General features: G+C 35.8%; 1 protein-coding gene across 1 annotated transcript in view; it reads left to right on the top strand.

Annotated features, from left to right (window-relative positions):
• GTF2F2 (general transcription factor IIF subunit 2) overlaps positions 1-8,123 on the top strand; it is a 154,528-nt gene that overhangs the window by 62,321 nt on the left and 84,084 nt on the right. The gene's annotated exons all lie outside the window — the stretch shown is intronic.

Consider the following 8,123-nt stretch of genomic DNA (forward strand, 5'->3'; position numbering starts at 1 on the left):
TTTCTTATTAATGGTTTTAAAGAGAGTTGTTATTATTCCATAAGAATAAGAAATGAGGATAAAAGCTTGGTCCAGAGAGGTTTTGGGGGAATCTTGGAATGAATCGCCAAGAGTGTTTTAAATATATCAATTATGTACATATATAAATATTTCTTTCTTCTGTTCTTTCTTAAAATATTTAATTTATTATATAGAGAGAGTACGCACGTGCACAAGTCGGGGTGGGGGACATAGGAAAAAGCTGAGCAGGAAGCCCAATGTGAGGCTTGATCCCAGGATCCTGGGATCATGACCAGAGTTGAAGGCAGATGCTTAACTTCCAGAACTACCTAGGTGCCCCTCTACGGTTCTTAAAAAATTTTCATGTGAGTTGAAAATCTTACCTCTGAGTCACATTTACGTTATAAGTTTGTTTGGTGAACACTCTTTTTCATAGACTCAGGAAAAAAAAAATTTTCCTACTTTTCAAAGCTAGGGGGAGAATTTAGACTGACAATGTTATGTTGTACTAATTGAGAGTAGCTTCTGGAAATGAGTGCTGAATTAAAACCCTCTTCAGTCTCTCATTAGGAAGGATGCCTGAGTGCCTCAGTCTGTTAAGTGTCTGCCTTCTGCTCAGGTCATGATCTCTGGGTCCTGGGATCGAGTCCCACATTGGGCTCCTGCTCAGTGGGGACCCCGCTTCTCCCTCTGCCTGCCCCTGCCGCTCCCCCTGCTTGTGCATTCTCTCTCTCTCTTTCTCTCTCTCTGTCTGATAAATAAATAAAATTTTTTAATAGAAAAATCTCTCAATAGGAGCTCTGAAGCCTTAGACATACTTGGTCAAACTTCAGTTTGTACAGCAGACACAGCAATAAGAATAATGCCTGGCACAAGCTAATGCTTAAAAAACATTAGTGTCATTTTATTCTTCTTTATTTTATTCCTTTATTTTTATATTTATTATTAATATTTTTCATTTCTAATATGAGCTAGGAATTTAAATAGAGATGAACAGTAGACTTAAAGGTGAGAGTCTTTGGCTACAGAGACTGTTTTAAATAAATGTCCACTGTAAACATGTTTTTAAAATAAGGGTCTAAGAAGGTGAATTGCTATGGTAATTAAATTACAGTTTAACTTAAAATAAAATTTAAAAGGTATCTATCATTAATATGAAGCCAAGCAGAAGGTATTATTAATAACAGCTTTAGTTAGGGTATGTGTTCAATTCAGAAAGATTGACCAAGCAATGCCATTGGTCCTATTCCTCTCTTTAGTTTTATAAAAGATTGGTAGGAGCTATGTTAGCAGGCATTTTCCTTGAGTGCTTTAGAATAAGAACATTTCTCAATTTGTCCTCATCTTCTTTGGTTATATTTAGTACATATAAGTGACCAGAAGCTAAGAGATGCCCAGGTTCCAAGGTGGTAGTTGGGACTATTTAACTCTTACTAATCTTAGTTGATATCTTTTGCTTATTAGCCAGTTTTCAAAATACTTTTTCTTTCCAATGGACTCCTAACATATATATTCTCATGTTTAAAACTTCTAAGTATTTATTAGTAATTTGTCTCTCAGATAGCTATGTAAAATGAGGTATTAAGCAACAATAACTTCATATTTTATCTTTTAAAGCTGTATAGTACAAAACACTACATATTTAGAATTAAATATAAAATAAATTTACTAATATGTGGATGCATGAGTGTTGCTCTTAAAAGAGCAACAGATTTGTGTTGTATAACCTGAGGGAAAAAAAAGAACTCACCACTATTGACCTTTGGGTCACTTTTTATCTGATTTATTTTTTTTGAAAAAGTATGTGAGCTTTAGCATCAGTGCTTCAGTATTTTCAGTGTAAAAAAAAGGCAGCAGTTGCTCTTCTTGATCCTTCTGTTGACATGTTCTTGGGGAAAGTGTCCAATTGTTTGAGTAGTTTACCACAAACTTATTAATTTGGAATATTGAAGATAAGAATACTAGCTACTTAGAAAACAAATGGCTGCCCTGCTGGTTAAAGCCTCAGACCCCTCTCTGTGTGGAAATAGCTCCTTATGTAACTCTTCATTCATGCCTTGCTGTTCCTAAGAAATTGGGCATGTCCGTCTGCCAGCTTCCACCAGTTCAGTTTTTCAGTCTATGTTTCTCCTTCCCAAGTTTTTTTTTTTTTTTAAAGATTTTACTTATTTATTTGACAGAGAGAGACCACAAGTAGGCAGAGCAGCAGACAGAGGGCAGAGGGGTGGGCAGGCTCCCCACTGAGAAGAGAGCCTGATATGGGACTCGATCTCAGGACCCTGGTATCATGACCTGAGCCAAAGGCATAGGCTTAACCCACTGAGCCACCCAGGCGCCCCTTTCCTTCCCAGTTTTCTTTCTTCACTTCCTCTCAGTACTCTAAAACAGAGCATGTGAGATGCTTTTTGATCCTAAGTATTTTATTTTTTTAAAGATTTTATTTGTCAGAGAGAGAGCACAAGCAGGGGGAATGGCAGGCAGAGGGAGAAACAGGCTCCCTGCTGAGCAAAGAGCCTGATGCTGGGCTAGATCCCAGTACCCTGGGATCATGACCTGAGCCTTAGGCAGCCGCTAAACTGACTGAGACACCCAGGTGTCCCAATCCTAAGTATTTTTTTTAATTGTTTGATACTACTGGGAAGGAGAAGAGAATTACGTTTTCTCTGTCCATCCTCTTACTCCTCTACCCCCTAAGTAGAGATAGGGGGTATAGTACAAAAGTTGACTGTATCTCAGAAATTTGTGAAGTTGTTCTTTCGCTTACTTTATATAGATACACTCTCCACCCCACCAAACCCCTCTCTCCCAGTTGCCTAAAGATATTCTACTTTTTCTTAGATGTTCCCATGGAAGAATTTTTAGTTCTTTTTTAGCAATCAGTTTGGTGGTTATTCCCAGGGAGCTAGGTATTATTCTGGATTATTCAATAATTATTCTGTACCTGAATGAGGAAAATCTCCTTGACTCAAAGAGGTTTCTTTCCCGGTTAGACTTAATCCCTGACCTATCAGTCACACCCTTTCCTTTCTGTGATTGTGGCTCAGCATGTCTCAGAAATGGATTCTATCTTGGATTTTTCTTGTATCAAACTCACCAGACTGGGGTGCCTGGGTGGCTCAGGAGGTTAAGCCTTTGCCTTCGGCTCAGATCATGATCTCAGGGTCCTGGGATCGAGCCCCGAATTGGGTTCTCTGCTCAGCGGGGAGCCTGCTTCCCCCCACCCCTCTGCTTGTCTGTCTTCCTACTTGTGATCTCTCTGTCTGTCAAATAAATAAATAAAATCTTTAAAAAAAAAAAACAAAAAAAAACACCTCACCAGACTGGTACTGGCTGGATTCCCTTTTGGTTAACTTCGGCATCTTTTGGTATCTTATGCCAAGTCTTGGCCCAATCTAATAAGGGGAGTTGCTAACCATTCTTCAACATTATCTTGCCCATTTTTAAGGCTGCATTGTAACAAGTAAACATATATGTATCATAAATGCCTATGATTGTATATATTGGTCCTGTTGTTTTATAAATTAATCACCTGTGGGTTTTAGATTCTTTTGTTTGATATTTCTCTCCAGTAATCACCCAACCCTTATTAATAAATTATTCCTGTACATAGCTATATATAGTCTTTCCTTTTTCTTTCTATAGGGGATTCTATAAAAACATACATGGATATGGGGCGCCTGGGTGGCTTAGTTGGTTAAGCGTCTGACTCTTGATTTCAGCCCAGGTCATGATCTCAGGGTCATGAGATTGAACCCTATGTGGGCCTCTATGCTCCGTGGGGAGTCTGCTTGAGATTCTCTCCTTCCCTCTGCCCCATCCCGTTAACAGGTACATGCACGCGGGCTCTCTCTCTCTCAAATAAAAAAATCTTCTATATATACACACACATACATACATACATACATACATACGCACACATTCACACAGATAGAAAAAATACATAAAAATCAAAGTAGTTCTTTTAGGGGGCCCTGAGTGGCTCACTTGGTTAAGCATCCAACTCAATCTCAGCTTAGGTCTTATCTCAGGGTTGTGAGTTTTAGCCCCTTGTTGGGCTCTGCACTCACTGGGTGTGGAGCCTATTTAAAAGAAAAAAAGAATTGTTAGGATATAGGATCGTAGGTATCTGCATTCATATTATTTTTAATATTTAAAAAAAAAGTAGTGGGGCACTTGGCTGGCTCACTCAGAAGAGCATGTGACTCTTGATCTCGGGGTTGTAAGTTTGAGCTCCACATTGAATGTAAAGATTACTTAAAAATAAGAAATTTAAAAATTTTTTTTTAAAAGTTCATCAAATGATATGCCTAAAAGCTAAATGGTCTGTTTTTTTCTGCAGCTGCATAAAAGTAATTAAATTCAAAGAACTACTGAGGTTAAAGTTAGTATTATTCAATAATTCTTAAAAACTGGTTATAGACATCTTGTTATTTAAAAAAAAAATCTGTTGGGGCACCTGGGTGGCTCAGTGGGTTAAAGCCTCTGCCTTCGGCTCAGGTCATGATCTCAGGGTCCTGGGATCAAGCCCTGCATCAGGCTCTCTGCTCAGCAGGGAGCCTGCTCCACTACCCCCCCCACCCCCGCCTCTCTACCTACTTGTGATCTCTGTCTGTCAAATAAATAAATAAAATCTTAAAAAAAAAATCTGTTGTAACAAGGCAAAATCAGCGGAGTGAAATTAGGAAGAAATCAGACTTATTCAATTTTACACTTTAATGATATAGAAAATATATCTAACATCTTAGAGGACAAGAATCAAAATTACTTTTTGAAAAGTTGGGCCTGTTTTCAAAAAGGAATTTTCCAAAGTTAACTAGATTAAAACAAACAAACAAACTACTAACTGTTTGCTTTTAAATGTGCCTAAATATTCTGGAATCTTGGATTTGGAAAAACCTGTTGTGCTCTTAGGTTAACAGTTATATTTTATGATAGGGAACAGTTTTTGTTTTTTTTTTAAGACCTATAATAAAGAAGTACATTATAATTGCCTCACTCTTTCATGTCCAATTCAGTATTTTTTCTGAAATAATCAGTGATCTAAATAAAGATAGAGGTTTTACATTTTATATACAGTATCCCTAACATTGTACTTTTTTTTGCATTTTTGGAAATTTTTAATTAAGCGAAGGTTATTTATAGCAGCTTATGAGATTTATATCAGTGATTTTTGTTTGATAGAAACTATTGAACCTGTTGTTTATTTTGGTCAAGAAGTAGGAACACAGTCAACTCTTCATAAATTATTTTAGGTAAATTTAAAATTTCATCTTAGTTGTTCCCCTCTGCCCAGCACACTTTCCTTTATCACCACTCCCTCAGTGCTTGTTAACAGAAGCAAATTAATTTTAATATTGACAAACAAAATATGATTAGGAAGACCAGTCTGCTGCGGAAGTAGCCATATATATTTCAGAGCTAAATACAAGTAATTTCTAAGTTGCATGCTGTTTTGGATAGTCCATATTACAACTCTGCTTTATTAGCAAAGATAATTATGAGTCTGATGCTCTAATTTTAACCTTGACTGACATCATTGCAGTTTAAGACATTTAACCAGAATTTATTAGGTGGGATATCTCTAAGATTGTGTTATCACATATATTACTGCTGACTGGTTTTATACTGCTGATGAAACAGCTGCAGCGATTATTTTGTTCTTGTAGATTTTATACATGAAGATAGAATATAAAAAGTCCCAGGAAACTCATCATATGCATTTTTAATACAAATGAAAACTGTGTTGGCCTATAGCAATTTAAAGTATATTCTTATATTTATAGTGTTCATCAAAGTATTAAGCATGCATTTGTTAAAAGTTCTGCATTCTGTAAATGTGAATTAATTAATGTAAATGTGAATTTTTGTGCATGGTATTCATGATTATGTCATGGATATATCTTTATACTGGATAAGATAATAATCATTGGTTATTGAAAGTCTGTAGTGTGTGAGGCACTTTACGTATAATTTAGAATTTCATTTAGGTCTAAATGAAATTTAGGACCATTTCATAAAAGGTCCACCAGCTAATCATTATCTCCATTTTGTTATGGGGATGTTCAAGTTCAAAGAAGTTAAGAATTTTGCTTACATCATGTAAACAAGTTAGTGGAGGTTAATTGAATTTGAATCCAGGTCTGACTCCAGTACTCATGTGTGCTCTACTTTTTCTTCATAATATCTCCATTCTGTGGACTGTACAAGTCCTAAAAAGTTAACCTCCTTTTCCTCAAACTTGATATATGAAAATCTGGATTTACTAGTAGACAAATTTGGAATATCCTATATTCTTGTGAGGTGATTCATTTCATGTTCTTTAAATGACCCCGCATGACATTAAAAATATTATTTGCTTTCCCCTAGTTTAGTTTGTCACTCAACATTTTACGAGTACCTGCATTGTGAGAATTCATCAAGTGAAGCAAACCTGGGTTTTGGTACTCTGTATTCAGCACATACTTTATGAACACCAGGTTCTAAGTGTTGAGAGATGTAAGTGGCTGGCAAAAGCAGACATAGTTCCTGCTGGCTCTGCTGCTAGTATACCTGGGTTTCAAGTCTGGGTTACAATTTTACCTCTTAATAACTGTATGATCTTAGGTTCCTTAGCCCTCGTAAGTCTCTATTTCTTCACCTGAAAGAAGGAAAGAATGATAGTACCTTTCTTAGGGCCATTATGAGATTAATTGAGATAATGTATGTTCTTGTGTCGTATTAGGCAAGTAATGAAACAATAAGCATTACCCCCCCCTTTTTTTGAAGCATTACCTTTTAATATTATCTTTAAAAGAGCAATTGAACTATAATGAAATTTCTTTAAAAAAAAAAAAAATAACAAGCCTCGGAGCGCCTGGGTGGCTCCATGGGTTAAGCCTCTGTGTTCTGCTTGGGTCATGATCTCGGGGTCCTGGGATTGAGCCCCGCATCAGGCTCTCTGCTCAGCAGGGAGCCTGCTTCCCCCTCTCTCTCTGCCTGCCTCTCTGCCTACTTGTGATCTCTGTCTGTCCAATAAATAAATTAAAAAAAAAAAAGCCTCATTGGTATTATTAGCTTCAGTCTGGGATGGTAGTCATCTTTTACCTGCAGAGTCTCATTAAGTGTTTCATTTGCTCTGCACACAGCCATACACATTTTAGAAATATACTACACTATCAGCTGTGTTTTGTTTTTCATATTTTAAGGACACTGCTAGAAGCATTGCATGGGATAATTCCAAATGCAGGGGTATGTGTGTTTGGCTTGTGGCAAGTAAACTATTTTTTGTTACTTTTCTTTTGAAAAAGAAGATAAAGAGTCACTTTGTGATTTATTCTATGAAGCAATGAGAACTTCTGTAAGAATTTAAGGAAGAAATTCTTCATTGACTACAAACAGAAATACAACATCACTCTTACGATTGTCATTTTGTATGATTTCTTGAGTCATTTTTGGTGGAAAACATTTCTAAATATTTTAAGAAATAGGAAAACTGAAAATGAGATTTTCTGTATACTTAAACATAGTATTTATGCCCTTGGATATGTAAATTCAAATACAGCTAACTGAATTTAAAAAGGTATACTTATAAAAAGTCGTACAAGAGTAATTGATCTAGTCAAATGACCTCCAGTAACTAAATTGTTTTAGGATATTATGATCAAGAATGTAACGATGTGTTAAATGCATCCAGTTATGATTTCTTTTGGAAACATACATTAAAATGAATGACAGATTTCTTTAAGTAGTGGTTTCTATTGGTAATAATTTGTTATGACAGTTAAATTCTCTTTTTATGAATTCATGCAAAAACATGTACTACCTCTAAGGTGATTTGTTTAGTGAAATCTCCTGTAGAAAGATATGTCAGGGCTATTTTCATTATCTGTAATGAAATCTTGTTAGAGAAAATCTTACTTTGACATTAAATCATTCTCATTTTTTTCATTACCAAAGTCCAAATGCCAAGGAAAAGTCAACTCACAAGCTGGAGAAGTATGTAAACAATTCAATTACAGGGAACTGTTTTAAAGTAGACTTTACTATATTTTGCTATTTTCATAGTTTCTTTAAATCCTGATTAAGCCATGTTAAAGTACATAAGAGATAATTTGATGTTTTATTAGAAACTTTTATACAAAAAG

This window comes from Mustela putorius, unplaced genomic scaffold (genome assembly GCF_011764305.1).
Source record: "Mustela putorius furo isolate JIRA1106 unplaced genomic scaffold, ASM1176430v1.1 tig00000179_pilon_pilon_pilon, whole genome shotgun sequence".
Lineage (NCBI taxonomy): Eukaryota > Metazoa > Chordata > Mammalia > Carnivora > Mustelidae > Mustela > Mustela putorius.